General features: G+C 30.5%; 1 protein-coding gene across 4 annotated transcripts in view; it reads right to left on the reverse strand.

Annotated features, from left to right (window-relative positions):
* LOC139093461 (uncharacterized) overlaps positions 1 to 21,395 on the reverse strand; it is a 65,948-nt gene that overhangs the window by 27,124 nt on the left and 17,429 nt on the right. For 3 of the 4 annotated variants that reach the window (XM_070644196.1, XM_070644197.1, XM_070644194.1), the window contains exon 3: positions 13,164 to 13,237. The exons of the other annotated variant lie outside the window; for it this stretch is intronic. The gene's annotated coding sequence lies outside the window, so the exon portion shown is untranslated. The remainder of the gene's footprint in view (positions 1 to 13,163; positions 13,238 to 21,395) is intronic. 4 annotated transcript variants of the gene reach the window in all.

A 21,395-nucleotide genomic window follows, 5' to 3' on the forward strand; every position in this document is an offset into this window, starting at 1 on the left:
TTTGGTTAGAAGCTGATTTTTTTCATTTCCAATTTTAAATTCCTTCTCGGAAAACTTTTTTGCATGAATAACCAAGTTTCTAAACTAGAAGTCGGTAAGCTCAATATTTGTTCTGAGAAATAGGAAGCTTAATAAGTATTTTATAGAAGACTAAGAATAACTATTTTGTTGAAGAAGCTTGATACTAAATTGATTCCAAAGTAAGTACCATAAAACTATAGTATGACATCAAAGTTTTGCTTCCTGCACATTTTACATCAAAATTCAAATATTCTAGTTCCTCTAGTTACAAGTTAAGATGTGACCCGATCTGAATATTTTTTGATGTATTTTAAAGCACTGGCTTACAAATTACAGTAATTTTTTCAAAAAAAAGTCATCAAAAAATTACATCTTAACAAATTTCCCGTCCTATGATGATAAAAACTCATTCTCACGAGAAATATCCATTCAACAGCAAGCGAGCATTAATAAATTATACAGCAACATACTTTTCAAAATTAAATTTCCACAAATGCATTTGCACTTTACTTCATCGTTCATTAAAAGCGCTATGGATATGAAACTATCTCAAGAGTCCCTCTGTTCCGTTAAAAATTATGTTTTAATACATTCCTTCCTCATTTCCTCCTTGAGATTCCTCGACACTAGCGAATCGCAGATGAAATTATGTATATGTATGTTCGTGTATGTTCAGCACATTTATCTAACCTCGTTAAAAGCATTTAATGAAAAATTATGAATCGTTAAAATAGACATTAGTGCCAGTGAATTTTTTTTCTTCTTATCTCCATTTCCATTGTTATTCATTAAAAGCTGCTGTATAGGAACTCTTCTTTTATTTTCATTTAACAAGGAAGAGAAAAAAATTAATTTGTTCCCATTTTCATTTTTCTTTTCCTCGCAGAGTAAGTTCCGCATATTTTCTGGTATTGCAATAAAAAAAATTCACATTTCAAGCTGTGCTTCTAAGTGGATAGAATATTGCAGCGTTTTCTCCATTCGCTTTTCCATCACGGTTCTAGCTGTTAAGCTCTGCTAAATGCTCACATTTATTCTGTTTCTATTTTTGAACTTCCATGGGGACTGTAGGATTTGGAGAGGATTTGTATAGGATTGATGAAGAAATAGGTGTATTTTTAGGGCATTTTAGATTGGAATTGTGAATCTCTGAGAGACGTGCAATTATTTTTAAACTTCACAGCTATAAAACAGTGTGTCAATACTAGGCATTTGATAATAAGTACTAACTGGAAAATGTCTAATTACGTCTCGAGATAAGTCCTCAAATTTAAACATAAAATTCCCAACCAGGAAGTTAGCAGCATCTGAAGAAAAATGCTCAATATTATTTTTTCATTCCATTTAAAAAAACATAATAAGAAAAATCGCATACGCGAGTGAGCCAAAATCATCAAAACGTTTCAGTCGTCTATTTGAAAAATGCTTTTATCATCACTTATAAAAGTGCTTGGGCTTTTATTGCTGTTGACACCAAAAAATCAGCATGAAATCTCTCATATTTTCATCCTTTTCCGCTACACATTTCCTCTTTATATCTCGCAATGCTCATGCATAGATAACGAGTTACGATGAAAAATTAATAAAATTTATCATCAGCCAAGCATGTGGTTATTATGATCACTTACGGTCGTTCCTCTGTAGAAACTTGACCCGAAGATGTCAGGCAAAAAAAGTATGAAAAATCTTCACGGACTAGAGTTTAAATTCATATCTGTGTATTATTATTAACGCATGTGTCTCAACACCCGCCTTCATATGGTGTGCTTCTTCTAGTTATTTTCCTCTATTATAGCATGTATGGGACTTAACAAGGGGTTGAAAAAATTTATCTTGCCTCTTTTAAGCTTTCCGCAAAATATTCTATATGATTCTAGGGGATCGTTTATAAATTACGTCTGATATATTAGAGGTAGTAAGAGGTATACAGTATACTGATGGACATTCTGTTTGGAAAAGTCAGATTTTGTATGGAAAAGTAGAAATAAGGAAGCTTGAATCAATATAGAGCTCTTCAATGAACATCATTCATGGATATCCCCACTCAACATCTATGCTGTACATACATACATGCACATGACACAGAAAATTGCGTAAAATCAAGCATAAACTTGAAATCTCTAAGCAATAAATTTTTTTGTTCTTCACAAAAAAAGAAGCGTAAAGAGCAATGTGAACAAGAGATGTCTTGAGGCAGAAAAAAAGGCAACAAAATATAAAAATATAAATATACACTTTCTTGTGTGTTGATTCTCTCGTGTCATGAAGCATCTCACCGAAAATTGTTATTCGCCTTCATTTTATCTAAGAGAATAAGGGAAGGAACGGAAGGAGAAGACAACAATAAATTTTCATCACATGCACATGTTGAGGTAGCAATGAAGGAGAGAGATCGTTTTGTATGATATTGGGGGGATAAAATCAGTAATATTAAGATGGCTTTTACAATATATGCACACACAAACTTTGTATCCTTGGGATCTTCTCAATCCTTTTTATTTTCATTTTCAACATACTTGGGGGTAAATTTAGTAGGACAAGTGGTTAAATTGTTACAAGTACTGTAAGTATATCTAATAAATTGTGTAATAAAAAATTGTTTGATGCTATTTGTGAGACAATTTAGAGTTGGTGGTGCTTCATATACATTTATTCACTTAAGTTTTTCCTGCTTATAAGGATTTCTTCTATGTTCGTTAGCTTTTGTTGAGTTTTTTTCATTGTTGAAGAAATTGTATGTATGTAAGCATGTATTATATGCATTGCAGTATGTTTTTAAAGAGCTTTGCAAGAAGAAAACCTTTAAATGCAAAGAATATTTTTAGAAGTTTGTAACTAAATAGCTTAGGCTATATTTGTTGGTATGTTGGATTTGTTTAAAGTATGAGCAAACTTGTCTTCTATTGCTTGCCAGTTTAATTTGATGTAATTTCAATAAAATTTGTTATACTTGTACTAAATATCTACATTTAAATGCATACATTTCAGGACATTAACAACAAAAAATAACACAACGTCCAACAAAACTTTTCCGAATAATGTGTAAACTATGCAAAAGTAAACTTATCAACATCTTTAGTTATTCTGCTCTAAATGCATAACAATTGTGAAAGGAAACTTTTATAATTTGTTGACTTTGTCATCATTCATCCACCTTAGTGAGGATTCCTACTTATTCATACTATTGATGATAATAAATTAATACTAATCTAGAACGAACCTTACAAGAGCACACCTAGAATTATTAGGGTTTTTCCAACACTGCTGATAAGCAGGCTAAAAATGCAGGCCTGAAGCCTAAGACTAACTATGAGACGTTTGTTTGGCACCGGTTATGGCCAGCATACTGCTATTATAATTTAAAAATATTTTCACGATTACCAAAGGATGCAAAATGTTTGCAAAAGCATAAATTAAAATTATATTACAATGTTACTTACTTCTATCTTAATGAGCTATATTATCAACATTTACACTGATAATATTACTTCTTGTGAAAGGCAGCATAACATTCAAGATAATTAGGATAAGAAAATTGAAGGAAAAAAAAAACTTTTTGCATAAAAATCTCATGAAATGAGGAACTGCAATTTTAATTTCATTAAAATTATGAAGACTAAGTTAGAATATCAAAGGAAAGTTATTCAAAAGAATTACAACTCAAAGTTTTTTGGATAAAAACTTTCCGTAAGCTTTAATTGCTTGAGTAGCATTAAGAATTCATCCATGCAAAATGAAAAAGTTTACAATCTGCTGAATTAAGCTATGGTAAATCCTTAAAACAACACTCAAGTATTTTGTTGAAGTAAAAATTGCTGAGATGTTCTTGAATTTGAGAGGATATAATAAGTAGAAAAGTGAAAAACAAAGGCATAACATTTTCAAGGATGAATTAAAGGTCTGTATTTATTTTGTGATAGTTCATGCTCAAAAGGTTGAGGTTATTTAGTAGATTTGAGTTTGTAAAATGTGAGAGGACTAACGAAATATCCTTCCTTATTCTGACTGTCAGTCTAGCTTAAATGATTAGCACAAAAAATGTAATGAAATGTGGATTTTGTAGAATTTTTCAAAAACTTTTTTGAAGCCCCGTCCTTAATAATTCAACGAAAAAAGTCTACGGTGTTTTTAAATATCGATTACCAAAATTTCATGGTCTGCCTGTGAAGCCTAAGTTATAATTTCTTTTATCGTTATCAAAACTGTCTACAAAAAGTTTGTTCCTTAAACATTTTATATTCATATTTATCAAAAAAGGTTCCGTACACAAACAAAAATCTTAACTTTCTTTTAATTTGTACAGCATTCACTTCTGCGTATGATTACGACAATCACCTTAATAAATAATTTCCCACAATTTATATCGGTTGAGACTCCAATTCATAAAGGTTCATTGACTCTTTGTTTCATTTTCTTCGAGGAATTATTTCGATGTTTTGTTCTGCAACAGATTAATGTTCAAGTAACGCAGTGGAATTGAGGTTTTGTAATCCGGTATTTTATTGCTGCAGAGCTGACAAAATGATAATGTATCGTTGTTTACAGTCTTTCTTCATAGCCGATTCTTTATACAGCTTACTTTGCTAGCCGTATAAATCATTTGATATCCATGGTCTCTTTCAGTTGGTGTCTAAAAGTGACTCTATCGCTGACTGCCCTTTGCCAATTGCTAAGCCTCTCCTGTCTCTACAAACAACCTTTTTATACAAAATTTCATAAGAATAAGGCACAAGTCTTCTTAATTGTTACTTAATACCAAAACAATTCCTCCATTTACACCAAAACAATTTTAAGAATCGCCAGTTGTTGGTGAAAATTTATTTCATTTTGAGTACTGAAAAGCTTTTATGCCATCAAGAAAACATTTTCACAGGGAGAAATTTTTCCGTGTCTAAAACTTTTTTCCACAAGTTAAATTCTCAAAAATGAAGAGTGTCTATGACAAGTTGACTTTGTTCTGCTATGGCTTTGGTCTCAGGTTCATTCTTCATGCGGAAAATTTATTAATTATGTACAAAAAATAACAGTTTAAATGGAAAAAATGGCTGTTAATGTTTTTATCGTGATAATACGGAAAAGGCCTGCTGCCGGAAATTGCCGTAAAATTTAAATATAATTTACACTTGGAGGATGAAAATGGATTTATTTACCTTAATCCGAGTGTGCTTGAGAAAATTTTGTGGGATTTCTCTTGAGCTTTTGTTGAATTTTTAAGGTAATTATGGTGAGATTTGTATGAAAATTGAATAGTTAGAAGAATTTAAAACTACATGTAAAATTTAAATAATTTTTGAAAAATTTATCCACAAGAGTACTATTCATGAATCTCTGAAACGGAACAACATATTGGACACGAGAAAAGGTAGCGTAGCTAAAGTGTAACCAACCATGTGTCGTAAAATAAATGGGAATTTTTATCTTGAACTTGAATGGAGTTTTAATTAACGAATATATATCATAAAAATGAATGAATGAAACTGTTAAGCGTAGAGGATGTGTTAAAATAAAAATTCATTGTTTTTTATTGCTGCTCATTTTGAGAATACATCATTGTTAACACTGCATAATAGATTGTTTTTTTAGCCTCCAGATAATCGGACTGGTCGTTTGCCTTATGTTGGTTTCATGGTGGTCTTATGTCATGATGGAATGAATGGATGCAAGGGATGTAAATAACATAAAAAACGATGTTTAAAAGCTTCATACAATTTTTGCTTGAATGTATATTAACTAGGGGTTTCAATCCCGGGATCCAAATGTACTGAATCCAAGTATCGAAAACCATAATATTAATTGCGTAAAGAAATCTATAAATCCTTTATAAATAACAAAAAGTAAAGGAATGAATGAAAAAAGGAAAGGGATTTTTCTTGTTGAGATTATAAAGGATATTAAGATAACAGAACTAAAGTTAGACCGATTTCAAAAAGGACTAAGAAAAGAAATCCAAAATCTCCATTTTTCACACAAAATAAGCAGCAGTAAAAACAAGAGCAATGAACTACCATAAGTATCAATCACAAAGATTAATTTTGTGTATTTTTATTCCTAAAAAATATCAATTTATAATCGGTTTTATGGGTTTTAACAATCGAAGCTGTGCAAACAAATTTCTCACAATTTAGTTCCATGTAAACTTGTATATTTTTTGCTGACATTTAACTTTTTTACACAAACGCAAGCATAAAGCTCTTTTATAGGGCAGATTTTTGTGTACAAAAAATAAATTTTTCATATTATTTCACGGAACAGCCAGCTACTATACATTTTTCATGCATATATTATGTGCATGTGCTGAACAAATATTCAGTATTGGTAATAACGAGAAAAAAAAGGTACTTTTACGATCAACATTTTCATAAATTCCATTTCCGCGATTTTTCACTTTGCAACAATTTTTCATTCAAAACATTTTTATCGCATGATATTTATGATGTGATTTTTTTATTGCTTTATAGAGCCATTTATGCTCTCCTCTTTTTTTTGTTTCCGATAAAGCGATTTCCTTCATCACACGACGAGCATTGGATGCGTAAAAATAATGAATTTCGACTAAAAAAAATAATGGATATCCTATACACAACGGTAAATGTGCTGAATGTGAAAAGTCAGTAAAATTCGTTCTCGTTTTTTTTTTGGCGGAATTTATTGTATGCGACGTGCAATATCTATATATTTCTTCGTTCCTCTTTTCCTATAAGTCTGTTGAAAGAATAACTTCACGATCATTTAGATTTTTCATATTGCTATCACGCATTGACTTGGTAGATTTTTGTGTCATATCCACAATAGATACGAAACTAGTTGAAGGATAACTGATTCGTTGGAAGTTGAGGTGATAAGACGCATTTTTAAAGTAATACTAAAGGCTAAGACAGCGTTGCGACTAAAGTCATCAAAAATAGTCAAGTAAGTAGTTCCTAACCCTAACATGAATGAGCATACTTTCATGGTAGAGAAATACCACTACAGTACCTAAAACTGGTCTATTTGCCTGCTACGTTAGTAGTCAGTTGATAAAAATATGCGATTGGGTTCTATCGAGTTAGGCTCTTAAACAGAGGATTCTCTTACTATTCTGCTTTTACAGAGGTATTTGCCTTTACATTTCTGCATTTTACCTAAATTCAAGAGAAATACATGAACAATCCATATTAATCCCATGTCAATCCAAACTGAATAACATTTCCCATTGTTTCATTTCAAGCTAAAGCAGTTAGCATGGCACTGTTTACTTTTTCATTCACATATGTATTCACCGACATGTATCTCAAATATTTTCCATGGTAAAAAGGAATAAGCGTAGAAAATGTAAAATTTATGTGAATGTATTTGAAAAATTTTCCTATCATTTCGAATTGGTTGGGAACGATTATGATTATAGCAAATATTTTTTTTTCCTGTAGGACAAATTTTTCATAGTCGTAAAAATTGCGAATGGATATGGAAAACGATAAAATCTTCAATATTGGAGATAATGTTGGTACAAGAAATGTCATTCAACATTCCAAGCTGATTTAATTAAAAAATTCCAACATTTTCTGAGATGTAAATTATTCCTACATGACCTTCAATGACTCTTTACATTATCATCTTACTGATGGCTTCATTTTACGGTTTATGGAATTTTTCATTTTAGATTTTGTCATTCTGAATACGTTTTCATGATGTGAATGTGAACACGTGAGATTTGACTGCATCTATGCAATTGAACTCCAACAGATTTTCCATTTTCATTTTCGAGAGAATCTGAGTTGAATTTGTGGTTATTTGGTTTGTGGGGAATTACTAAAATTCCTAGTAAATTCGGACTATTGTCAGATAAAAGGATGACTTTTCAGTTTTTATTGAACACTGATGCATCTATTTCTGATAAAATTAAATACAGCTTTAACAAATTACGACTAAGTAAATAAAAATACTACAACCTTACTGACCATTCATTCAACTTATAAATTAGACAATAAATCATCACATCAATTATTCAGTAATTACAAGAAGGTCGGCTTAAGTTGAACATAACTTTTACATCTCGTAGAAAATTTTATTATCCCCATTAAAAGAACGTTCTACATCAATTTTTAATCATACTGCATAATTGTAATCAATCAGCCTTAATTCAATCATTATCACAGAAAATACAGATTTTATTCATTATATCCAAGTATATTTTGATTGCATTTCATTGAAAACAGAATCCTACATGCACAGATGTACAATCCATTCCATTATTATGTTCATGCTTATTATCACCATCATATTTTACCCATACTCCCTTATTATTATTAAATTGCGATTCATAACCATGAAAAAATTTCTTTATTATCATAAATTGCAAATTTCCATTTAGATTATCAGAAGTAAAACAAAAACTCGTTATTTTGTTCTTCGTTAACTTCTATATCTGATAGAAATATCAAAAAAAAAATCAAATTTAAAGGAAAGAGAAAGCGTTCATGTCATAGCATATTAACAAAAGAAGATAACACCATCGGCAGTAATGGTGCTAAGTGGAAAGTATTTGAGATTAATCAAATGAAAATTTCCCCTAAATTCGTTTATCTTTATATAGGAACAAGAATGACAATGATGATAAAAATGTAGGTTGAAAGAATGATGACGAAAATTTATATATATTGGATGATTAGTGGAGATTGTGAACTTCCAGGGGACTTAGGTCATTATTTTGGAACATCTTCGATAGTCTATAAATGATCTACCTGCACCCTAAAGATCATCATCCAAAAACCATCAATTTTACCACCAGCAAGCGTAGAAGTTCTAAAACAAACATAAAAATACATTAAAAACTCTCAAAAAAGTTGAATTACATTTCCTTCCAACAATATTTAGTGATAAAAGGCGTCATCGAGTGAATAAAGAAGAACAATGGTATGACGAAAAGATGATTGATAATATGCTTCCCAAAATTTTATGTCGAAAATGAATGTGCTTATGCTTACGGAAAACTCAATTTGAATACACCAAAGAAACGAGAATTTTCATGACAATCGGAATGTAAAATTATATTTCAGTGAACTCACGCATCTAAACCAATTGAAGTATATTCTCATTTTGATCCCCAAGCTCAATCCACATGTACTTTAAGAAGATATTTATATTTTGTATGAGATATGCAATGTGAATTCATAATGATATTGAAGGAATTGAGCATTTCAAGATGGTCACTGAGCTAGTTCCATGGCTACTGATTCAATTACATCTCTTTACCTAGAAAATCTTCCAATTATTGTTATTATTCATTGAGGGTTATGTAAAGGCTTACTGTAGTAAAGATTATTAAAGTTGAAGAAAAATTTCATCAGTTACGATATTTTACAAATCTTTTAATCTTGAAGCTACTTCAGACAATATCTTCTTGTGAATTTAACCTTGAGTATGGCTTAGCATTATTTAAATGGATGAATGCTAAGGCATTGTTATTCTTTCATCTGCTCAATCAAATTTATGATAACTAAGCTTCGTCGTTTGTTGTTTGAAATCGACTTCCGTGTGGACTGTCTTGAACTGAGTTTTGAGAGTTGTGCTAAGGAAGAGACAACGCGGCAGTGAATGATCAATGATATTCAGGTGATATCTAAGATTAAGATACAAAGCGTTACAGTGGAACTTGAATTTTAGAGCTTTTGGACCTTGTTGGTCATCTTAATATTCAAACTCAACAACAAGTAGCTTCACGGAAGTTCTTTAATATCCTCAACAAATCTTTCATCTCTTCAGCTTTTCCTTTCTGCGCAATTTAATATCATAATCGATTTACAAGCGTTAGCCGTATTTTTCCCATTGAAATCACTAACAATATGAAATAACAATTTTACTTCCAAAATATTTCCCCTCAAATGGAAATTTTCTTACGCGCATTTAAGGAATTTAGAGAAAACGAAAAATAGCTATGTACGATTCATCAATCAGGATTTGTCGTTTTCCTTCTCATCAATACAAATCACCATTCAAAAGCTCTCCATTATATCACTTGCAGAATTTTTCTTCGTAGAAAATTGAAATGGTGAGGATGAAGACGGCTCCTCAAGAAGATTATGGAGATTCAATAACTCAACGTTGAATGTAAGAAGTAGAAATGAAACTTTTCTCTTGCAATGTATAGCCTAATTTATTGGTAATCTCTCCATTCGGATCAGTATTCAATCGTATAAGTTACAATCTTAATATCTAAATAATTGGCAAACGTCACTACTTAGGCATGTTTTGAGCTAATTTTGAACTGTTGAATGAAAATGTCTTGAGTTTTCTTATTATCGGATATTTTTATGTTCTGAGAGGCTCTAAAGATTCTCTCAAAGCTATAAAAAATATGTTAAGGATCTCAAAAGTCTTCCAAGATTTAAAAAGTCATTGGTACTTAAAATTTTATCTTTTTCAATCCTCAGAGAAGAGTCTGAAAGTTCATCCTTAAACAAATTGAAAACAATATTTCACACACAAATATTAAGTTGTAACTTCCTTTTAAAACAAATATCTACATCTCCAACTGTCCATCCGTTCGTTTTTTCCTGCATACTGTCTACACCAGTAAGTTGTCAGAGAAGCCGTTATTTAGATATGGATATTGGATATTCTGCATCTGATTTGTTAGAGTTTTTTGTATGTTAAAAAAGTTTATGTTTTCTTTCTGGGGCTTCACGTCCGTTTATGCAAAAAACAGTTTCCAATTTCTCATGTTGTTGATTTTGTGTCTAACAAAAATCTTTTTTTATTCTGAGAAAATGTTGATGCAAAAATATTGCCTTAATGATCGTTACCCTAATATACATTAACACAGCTTAGCGGGTCAGTTTGAGCTACGTCTCGGATATTAAAATCCTATTTAGCTACAACATTGATTGACATGTGGACATTATTACATTTTTTGCATTCTTATGTTTGCATCAGAGTCGAAGTTGACTCGAATTTTGTATAAAATTGAGTCGACTCGAGTTTTGAACACTTATGGACTCTAAACAACTTCTTCTTTCAGAATATCTCAAAATCTCTTCGCACTAATTTTCTCATACGGAAATCTATTGAATCTTATTCAAAACTTTTCCATTCTTCAGACATCAATTTTTCACTTTGATCCATTGAAACTAAAATCTATTTTAATTAAATCACAATTTAAGACACATCCATGACTTAATGAGGCAAATTGAAAAATGATTATTGCCATTAGTACGAGACAAAGTAAAGTAGTTGAAAAGTACGGTCGTTAAATGAGAAATGAAATAAATCACTCGATTTTTCTTATTTTTTTTTCGTCTCGAATTTAATTGAAAAGTACGACCGTAAAGTCACCGGCAGTATCATGATCTCAATAATATATAAAATATTTATGTGAAATTAATTTAACTTTTCCAATTTAAGGACCATTGTATGTGCTTTGGTGAGTACTCTCTACCGTTGTTTAAGATGGAAATACGAGTCATTGAAAAAATTACAGCCATTAATAACATCAGCAACAACAATGACGAGAACAAAAGCCTTACAATTTCATTTGTCTTTCCCATTTTTTTCTATGAAGAAAACTTTTTTAATGAAATAAAGAGAAAATATTCTTAAATTAAATGATTCTCTAGATTTTTCATCGTCTTTTGTGATAAATTTGAAATGTCTTAATATTCAGCAAAAATAAACAAGATTGAGTGTTTACAATCCCTCAATTCACCCTGACCTCAGATTTATTTGATAGATTTTAGCTTGTTTGTAAACCCGACTGAGTTATTGATGTATATATCTCTAGGGTAAATATGAGATTAATATACAAATTATATTTATCAAGCCAGAATCAAGAAGATTGTGTTTTGATTCGATTTAAATTTCAGACTTCACAAAAAAAGCTTTAATGCTGAAAATTGAGCTGTAAAATATTTCATTTCAACCTTTAAGCTACGTTGAATTCGTAGAGACCTAGACTAGTCTCTAGTTGGACTAAAATTGAATTTTTACGAGTCTCCTTTTGGTTTTCTCATAACTAAATTAAAATTTAACCAAATTTCACTTCCCCAAAGCTTAAACCAGAGCAAACTTCTTCATCAACCCAGATAATACTGCTCATGTCCTTTGATCAAAAAACTTTATAAAATTATCTGTTAATGCCTTTTATGATGTGAAATAATAATTCAATTGACTGAACTACAAAGGGTTTATTTCCCTCAGTACCTTAAATTTTAATTCTCTACTAAAAATTGAGTTTTAAGAAAAAAATATATAAAAAATGTTCCCTTTAAAAATCACGAATACACAGAAGCACATTCATCTCCGAAACATAAAAGTCAATTCTCAAGCCGAGATTTAATGGCATATTAAAAGTCCAGAGACTGCTTTCATATGCACAACAAAAAAGTTTTTCAATTAAGCAGTAAAACGTTGGAAGCGTAAAAAGTCTCTCATATACATGTATATACAACTGCTCATGGAATGGAAAATGTTTTTTTTTTTTTCTTCTTCGGCTCATTATGTTGAGAATATAGAATTAAAAAATTAAATTAAATTGGTGAAGTGATGCGAGAAATTTCTCCTCATCTTAATTTCCAAAACATGACAAAAAATTTAATTTTGCTAAAGTTAGTTAATCTAGATTAAGATTTTTATGACAAGCATGAAAATTGTAAATGCATTAAATAATCTAAGGCTCTTGTTCTTAGTAGAACCTGTAGCTTCAACGAGCTTAACATTTATTTTTACATGGATAATGAATTTTTGTATGTATTTTGAGGATTTACAGAAGATACACAGTAAGTATATAAATTTTTACGTAACGTAATTGAAAAATGGAAGATTTTTCCATAAATAGATATAGCGCTGGTTCAGAGATGGTATTTTTGAGAAGGAAGACTTGCAGATTGGATATTAAATGAATTAAAGTTGAGACCTTAGCTCAAATGTTCGAAGAATCATAAATTAAAAAAATTGCTGACCTTTGAGTTACCATACAAAAAATATAAATTATCTCTACTTTGTAGTGGAAGTATACATAATTTATTACCATTGGTATTTAGATACCATGTGTATATAAAGCAATTAAAACATTATAAGTCACCTATTCACCTTCATTTTGGCATTAAGTTATGCAATATTAATGAACACACGAGATCTAAACAATAAATTTTGAATTCACAATTACTCACCTGAATAAAACCGAAACCAGAATCAACAACTCTTCTCGTATCTTCTCACAAAATCAACAATTCACACAGGTGAGCTTAAATAAAACAAAGGCAAAGAGAACAAAGTATTAGATTTTCCTGAATATTCAATTACAAAGTATTGTTAAAATAAACATGAATCCCCTTTTCTTGTGAAATTTTCAATTGAAATGTCTAACCAGATCTGAAAATTATATTCAAAAATATTCATAAACTCTTTTTTCCGTTCCTCTTATTCTCTCTTTTTGTTGAATGTAAAAAAATACTTTTTTTTGTGAATGAAAAAAGGAATGAAAATATTTTTTCAATTATTCGTGCAATCTTACTTGGGGAAAAGGATATCCTTTCTGTGCTCGTTGGTTCATCAAAAGCAAAAAAAGTTGTAATCTGTTGGAATTAAAGGAGTTTTAGATGCCAACACAAATAAGTTTTTTCTTCCTATTAGGGTTGCTAAAGGATGAGCTAGCTAGACACTCAATCAAGTATTTTTAGACATTTTAATTTTGTATAACACAAACAATGCTGCTGTAATACAAATGATATTAAATGACTTTCAGCAGTGACCGTGTGTAAATGGAATTTTAAAAAATCATGAGGATTAAAGGTGTCAGAACTTTAGTTTTTGAATCATATGAAACAATTTTAAACCTTCACATTATTAAAGTAACTCAAAGTCAGGGTCAATGTTCGAGTTTTTGCAGTAGATTCATCTCTATGTCACATGGCTAATATGACAAGAATTATGATCATCTTATCGCAAACATTTCACGAAACACTCTACGTGGGCTTGAATGAAATTCATTTTTTTCAGCCTTAATGTCTTGAGAGAACCTTAAATCTAATGGAGTAATGCTAGCTTACATATAATGTATATTAAGATCTGTTCATGTAGAATGGGTTTATCGGATAATTGGACAACTTTTAAAATGTCAACTGTAAACATTGAGAATTTATGGTCATATCAAAAAATTTCATTAATTTTGAAGCAATTCTACCCGCATCTTTGCGTCAACAAAATATAAAAATTAAAACATTCTTTATCTAACGTTTTTAATCATAAAAATGAGTACGCAGCCTACACAGAATGCAAAGAACACAACGAATAAAAAGCGAGTTTGTTTAAAAATTCAACCGCATTACAGAAATTACTTCATTATTGTTAAGAGGATATAGATAACAAAAAAAAAAGATAAAAAGGAAATGGAAGCGAGAACAGCATGTATGATATTTATGAAATAATCCAATTACTGTTAACATAAGCTTGTTTAAATAATAACACACAATTAACTTTTTTTGTTCATTATTCACATTAAAATTATGTGAAAAATGAAATTATTCATTCAATTTGCTCTCTCATTGTGTGATTTTTTATGGTGCATGCACTTATGTAACCTCAAAAATTGGTTTGTGTGTATGGAGGATTTGCGTTCTGATGCTCTTATATGATAATCTGATATTAGGCTGGCATGCTATTATGGCGAACTGAAATTAAGTTTTAAGGTCCTTTCTTATACCAAGAATTGAATTTTTGTTTAAATGCTGATTCAATGCAGTTTCAATGTACTAAATACCATGAAAATTCAATAAGCTGACCTCTAATGCAGCATAAGCAATAATTAATTTCATGAACTATTCAATCAATAATATTGCTGCTGTACTAAAGCGTCAACATTAAATTCAAAAATTACCAGCCAAAAATTAAACACTCCATTCATAAATTCCCACATTAATTTCAATCCCCTCAAAAAATACATACATATGAAATTATATTCATGGATAATATTTTTGCTAGGAGTTAATTGAATTGGATGCTGTCATAGAGAAAACGAGAAAGTGAGGTGGAAACTCATGCAATAAAATGAACGAAATGGACGCATATGTACCATAAACTTATTCCCAAAAGCAGACATTGGATATATGTGCAAACAAAATTGTGGCCACATGACACTGTACGATTCATATAAAACATTTAGGACGAGCTTTAATAAGTATGAATTTTTTTTGTCGGATGTAAAAAATGTGTTTGTAGTTACTGCAGGAAAATTACGATCAATATTTACTGTTGCTTAATACTGCAGTCAAGTTAGATAAAATGAAAAGAGCCTTGAAAGGAAAATTGAATTTTTGGCCTCCTACGCGACATTCAGTGTTATTTATTTACTTGATCGTGCATTAATGTTGCATGCTCATTTATATCGAGGGAAATGCGGTCTGATATAAATTGGGTTTAATTTTGTTTTGGATTAAAAAAGTTTTGTACTTCAAATGCCATTAATGGATAATGTTTTTTTAAAAGTAGGTAGACAAGACCGTATGCCAAGGACCGGCCTGCAGTTTTGGACGAATTGATTCAGAGAATAGACAGAATTTCATTATAATCTGTCAAAACATAAAAATAGAATGAATTCCATTCAATTCTATAATAAAATCATTTCCAATTACAAATTTCCCTTCAATTACAATCAGCATTGAATCCTTTCTATTAAAATTAATTTAATTTGATTATCAACATTGACATTTTCTCCCACATGTTGTTTCTCTTTCTATTTTTATTTCAATTAAATGACCTTTCTACATGATACGTCAATAAAACAATGCTGTGAACTACATCTCCTTCTAATGGCATTAGTAACATTTAAAAGATTAAATATCTGCTAACAAGAAGGGGTTCTGTATGTACATAATGTAATCATTCTATTGATTTTTTCTACTATTTTTTTAGTAATGTGTTAACTTGATTGGTCGACTGGCAAAAACATTGTAATGTTCAGTCGATTAAAATAATTTTTGTATGTACATAGCAAAAAAAGTATCAATTTTTATAAGGATGAGCATTTGCCAGTAATCCTAGGGAGTATAGCAGAAAAAACGGGAAATTGATGCAATTTAAACTTTTTTTATTGCAGTATATTCCCGAGTGATGGGGATGTCCTGTTGCTCCACTTTTGTATTAGGTTTTATGGATGTTTGAGGAAAGTTTAGATGATTTGAGTATTGTTGTGGATTATACAAAGTTATACACAGATGCTGTATGGTTTTTTAAATTATTCATTCCTCAATGACATCCACATAAATATTGTCGATTTCTGATAGAATGACAAATTGATGAGCTATCTGTATTCTCACACCTGAATTTTATCTTCCAAAAGTACCATGGACATCACTTACTATTCACCTCATGAACAAAAACAATGCAGGCACTCAAACTACTTGACCCAAAAACACGCATTTTCGCTTCCCATCCTATCCATTTTCAATCTCAACAATAATCTTAAGTGCTACATCCAAAAAAATTAGCCAATACCTAGACAACTCCAATTGATTCAACATTAATGACAAAACATTGCCATTTATATACGATCGCCATTACATTATCGCCCGGGACTCAAGTGCATTCACTTGAAAATGACAATTTCCTTTTTTGTTTACATCCATTATATAATTTTCCATCAATTGAATTCAATTTTCTCACTCCCCCTTAGCAGCTCGGAGGGGAAATTAATGTTTGGGATGAAAACTTTAGCAAAAGGACCCGAGATTCTTTACGTTTTTTTTGCGAGACGATTTGAAACAATGAACAAAATTGTTCATTAAAATTCATCGAGTTTTGTCTTTTTATAGCTTCAATTGGAAGAAATTCTTTTCTTATTTTTTACACTGGTCAGCTTCTTTTTTTCCATTGTTTGTCGTGCGCTTATCCTTAACCTTCTCCATTTCTTGTGTATATCTTAAGTGCTTTTATTTTTGTTATAGTTGTATCTTTATTGTCTGTTATTATAGCATCTTATTGCTGACTTTGAAACCGCACTTTTTGCTTGCTAACAATTAGAAAAATTTCTTTTGTATATTATACAGATTGTAAGGGACTTGAGGAGGTTCTCAAATTGTGATTATTTGTTTATAAGTGAAATTTATCGTCAGCTCCTAAATTTACTTAAGTTTTTGTTATTTACGGATTATTTGGATTTGCATACTGACCAGTATTACGAAGAATTTGTTAATTTCAATTCAAGTGCGACAAAATAAGTAAGCAGCACATGATGACTTTATGTTTCTCTGTGTACAGCTGCACAGATGGGACATTGGAATTTTGAACACATAAGGAGTATTGTCCTCGTTACCCTTAAACCTCTTTCTTAATTCAAAGCGCATCTACCTTTTCGTCACCCATCAGACTGTCCATGACTTGATAATAACTCCAATCTGTTACGTTTTCATCTATCAAGTCCAATTCATTTCAATATAAAAGAAGAAAAAAATAATGAAATAAAAAAGAAATAAAAAAGCTAAAGCTAATCTTTGTCTGTTAGAATAATAGCGAGGTTTTATTGACTTAAAGCTGAAATGCATTAAGTACATGTATTCACTTTGAAAGCTTGGAAAGGAAAATAATAGCTTTTTATGTTGAATAAAATTATAGGTATTTAAAAGGGGGGAAATTGTCGTTTAGAATTGGATGAATTAAGGATGAAAATAGCTTTTAATGGACGTTTGTTATGGTGATGAAGTCAGACATTTGTGCTATTTCAATTTGTTATTTCCAGTGCTATTGATTGAAGATTAGTTGGAACTAACAATGTAGTTATAATGATGGTGTACATCTAATGTTACGCTGTTGTTATGAAATAGAAGCATTAGTTGAAAAGTAAAGAAGCTTTCATGTTCATATGATGAATTTTGAATTTTGGAATTAAATTTCACAGGTTTTAAGAACGACTATTATGCAATAACCTCTGCATAAAGAAGAAGGCATAGGTGAGTATTATGTCATGCTCTCTAACTAGAACCAACTGCTGGTGAATTAGAACTACCAAAGTTAAAGAAGATACTTTAAGAAAAAAAATATAGCATTTATAGTTGAAGTAGCTGTCTATTCCACCATAAACTCAACCTATTCATTATTACTACACATTATTCATCCAGGAATTCACATTTACGCAAACAATGACTTTTAAGCTAATCTTCTTCTAGTGAAACGAACAATAAAAAGCTTTGTACACGAGACATTGATGACTTTTATTCATACAGACAATACAACTTTATTTATATATTTTAGTAATAAAGTCCATTTGCTATATAGCCACAACATTATTGTTCACTACTCTCTTCCTTTTCCCTCCCCTCGTTTACAACAGCATTTTAGCATGACTACCGTTAATAAATCTTGACGACAAAGGCAAGAAGAAGAAAACAAAGAACACCGACAACAAAAAATGTTGAGCCTTCGGGTGATAAATTTTGCATGTGGCGATCATAAAGTGTGACACTAAAAGTTAAACGGTAGCATTGCTTATTCCTTATTTCCTCTTCCATTCATCCCTCTTGTTTCTTATGTCTTTGTTATTAAATGCTTTGGAATTATCATAACGAGCTGTTCCGGCCTATTCTTGAAGTTTATTCCATTTCAAAGGAAATAAAGTAAATGTTAAGATATGATGAGAAATATTATTCAAATAAATCATACTCGAAGGGAAAAAAAATAATAATAAGGGGCAGAGGATGTTGTGAATAGGCTGCGCGTTTACACTTTAATAAATTTTGAATTTTATTATTTTAGAGAATTTAAATGAATAAGTAAAACATAATTTAATTAGTAAGAGAATTAAGCGTATTTTCAAGCATTATAGACTTTGATTGCAGTATTTGGATATCTAGATGAATTTGAAGCTAAAGTGTGATTCTGTCTAATTGTCAGACGATCAAGTCTTCAAAGTTTTAAGAAAATTAGTCCAAACAGTTGTGGTTTTACCATCCCCCATCCGGATACACCCCTACTACTGAGTTTAAAAATAGAACATCGCTTTAAAAAATGACAACAGCTTCAAGCACTAACCAAATTGTCAAATTGAATGCCCATCTTAACAGACTGAACAAAATTGAAATTCACATATAACAAGAAAATCTTCTTGAGATGTAAACAACTTTCAATTTGCTTACCGCAAAGAATCAACACAGATGTAATATTGTCGACTAAATCTCTGTGGATACGACACAGAATTTCTTAAAATATGCTCCTAAAATAGGCCTTAGTGAGAAGATGAAGCAAATTAACAAACAAAAACAGAGCACAGGAAGAAAAGATGGTGTTGGCACCACATTAATCTCCATATAAAGCAAACCATGCCTTACTGCCATTTTTCTTATCCATCCGTGCTTCTTTCTGTTCCTTAAAATAAATCTATATGAGAATTTATTTCGAGTGCAAGACAATTAACATATAATTATGTTATGGTGTGAAAAATGAGGCATTAAAGAAGGGTTGTAGCATGTGCTAATGTCTTTTCTTATGCCACTGATGTTGCCACAATTCTTTCCCGTTTTATTTATCTTATTACTTTTATTTTTATTATTTTTTTCTCACTCTCAGTATTCTATTTGTCTTACGTACACAAAAGGCATAAAGCAAATATTTTATTTAAATTTAAGAGCTTCTGCAAGCTATTTTGACTGCAGCATATTGCGGCTGTGTGTCTTTTATTCATGTAGAAATGTACTGGTATGTGCCATTTATAAATGTAGCAATTATATGCGTTAGAGTTTCAAATACACGCAAATGTATAATATTGAAATAACAAACAACAATGTTTGGTGCTACTTTGTATAATTTTTAAACAGTGTCTGTAAACTTCCTTATGTGAATGCTTTAAAGTTGATAATATTGTCTGGTTTTGAGATTGCATGGCTCTGTCTTTGGATGTGCTAATGTGCAGGAAGAATACTATTCCCTTCGTGAAGCTAGATGTAGCCAGACTGATAAACTTTGTATGTTCCTTTCTTCTAGTATCAAATGTTGTTTACATTCAATTTCGTCCAATTTTTATTTATTTTCAAATTAATTGATAAAGGAAAAACATGCAGCATAATGAAAATTTACAAGCTTTTTTACTTTACAATATCCAAAAAAATACTCAAATTTTAATTAAAATCGGAATCAAATTTACTCTTGACACATTATTTGTTGCAAAAAAATACAAATGCAGTTATCCAAAAAACATCTACTTCAAAGAACTCCGACAGAATGTATAACTAAATGTCATGTACACAGCAGTTAATGTTGTTAAAGAGAATGTCATGTATACAACAGAGAGAGAAAGAGAAATTTTTTGGCATTTATGCAGCATTCATCGAACATTTATATTTGTCCAAATGACATCAAATTGACAAGTACAGTAAAAAGCTCGTAGGTGGCCCACACACTTATTTCCAATATATTTATTTTTGAGAATTCTCGATATGATTTGTTCCCAATAATTTCAATGTTTGAGGAATTGCTTCGAGATTTTTCGATTATGACGTTTATTGCGTCCAAGATTGATTTTTGTCTCTACCTGCTATTCTTCTTACTATGCTTTTGAGCTCGGTTCTCTTAACTTGTATCTAAGGATAGTGGCTTGCTACAAGAATGTTAGGATGGTATATGGAGGAGTTAAGATAAGAGTTGCTAAGAATGTTAATCGTTGGATGTTATTGAGTGACGTAAGTTGAGAACAAATTTTACACTAACAACCATTCAAGATTATTCAAATTAATAGGAAGCTACGGAAATAATTGTTGAATGAATCTCCAGCGCGTGAGCTGTTCTGATAAAAAGTTATAACAAACAATTGATTAATGAAGAAATTTCTTATTCCACACGTATTTACGACACCAAGGATACGTTTAATAAATTTTTAATTACAAGATTCTCCCCTCCAGACAAAATTTCTAAGGAATTTCTTTTTTTTCAATCATTTAAGCACAAAAGTTCCTCGTTATGATCTTAATTGAATATCTAAGAAAGCGAGGTGTGATACTTCCACATCAATTAATTTGTCAGAAAATCACTCGCGGAATAAGAAAATTAATTAAAAGAATGTCTTTAAGGCATTTTGTTCAGTGACAAATTTTCCTATTAAATTATGGAAATTAGAGGATATAAATATTTTTAAAAAAACTCATAAATTTGTACAAGTCAAGATAAATATTTCACCCTAATCTTCATGATGTCCACAATCGATGCTTTCTTATAAATTTTCTTTTATCGAATTCCTATCATGATTTATTTGGATATATGTAAACATGTAATTTTATGTACAATGATCACACAATGGCACATCAAAATATGTTTATGGATACAAGGCACTTTTTTGTGTGACAGAACATAATAATTTTTTCAGCTCTCTATAAATCTTTTGCCTTTTATTTATTTATATCCCTTTTTTATAGTTACAAAAC

Source organism: Chironomus tepperi, unplaced genomic scaffold, assembly GCF_022539635.2.
Source record: "Chironomus tepperi strain 1889 unplaced genomic scaffold, CSIRO-AGI_Ctep_v1 contig_335, whole genome shotgun sequence".
Taxonomy (NCBI): domain Eukaryota; kingdom Metazoa; phylum Arthropoda; class Insecta; order Diptera; family Chironomidae; genus Chironomus; species Chironomus tepperi.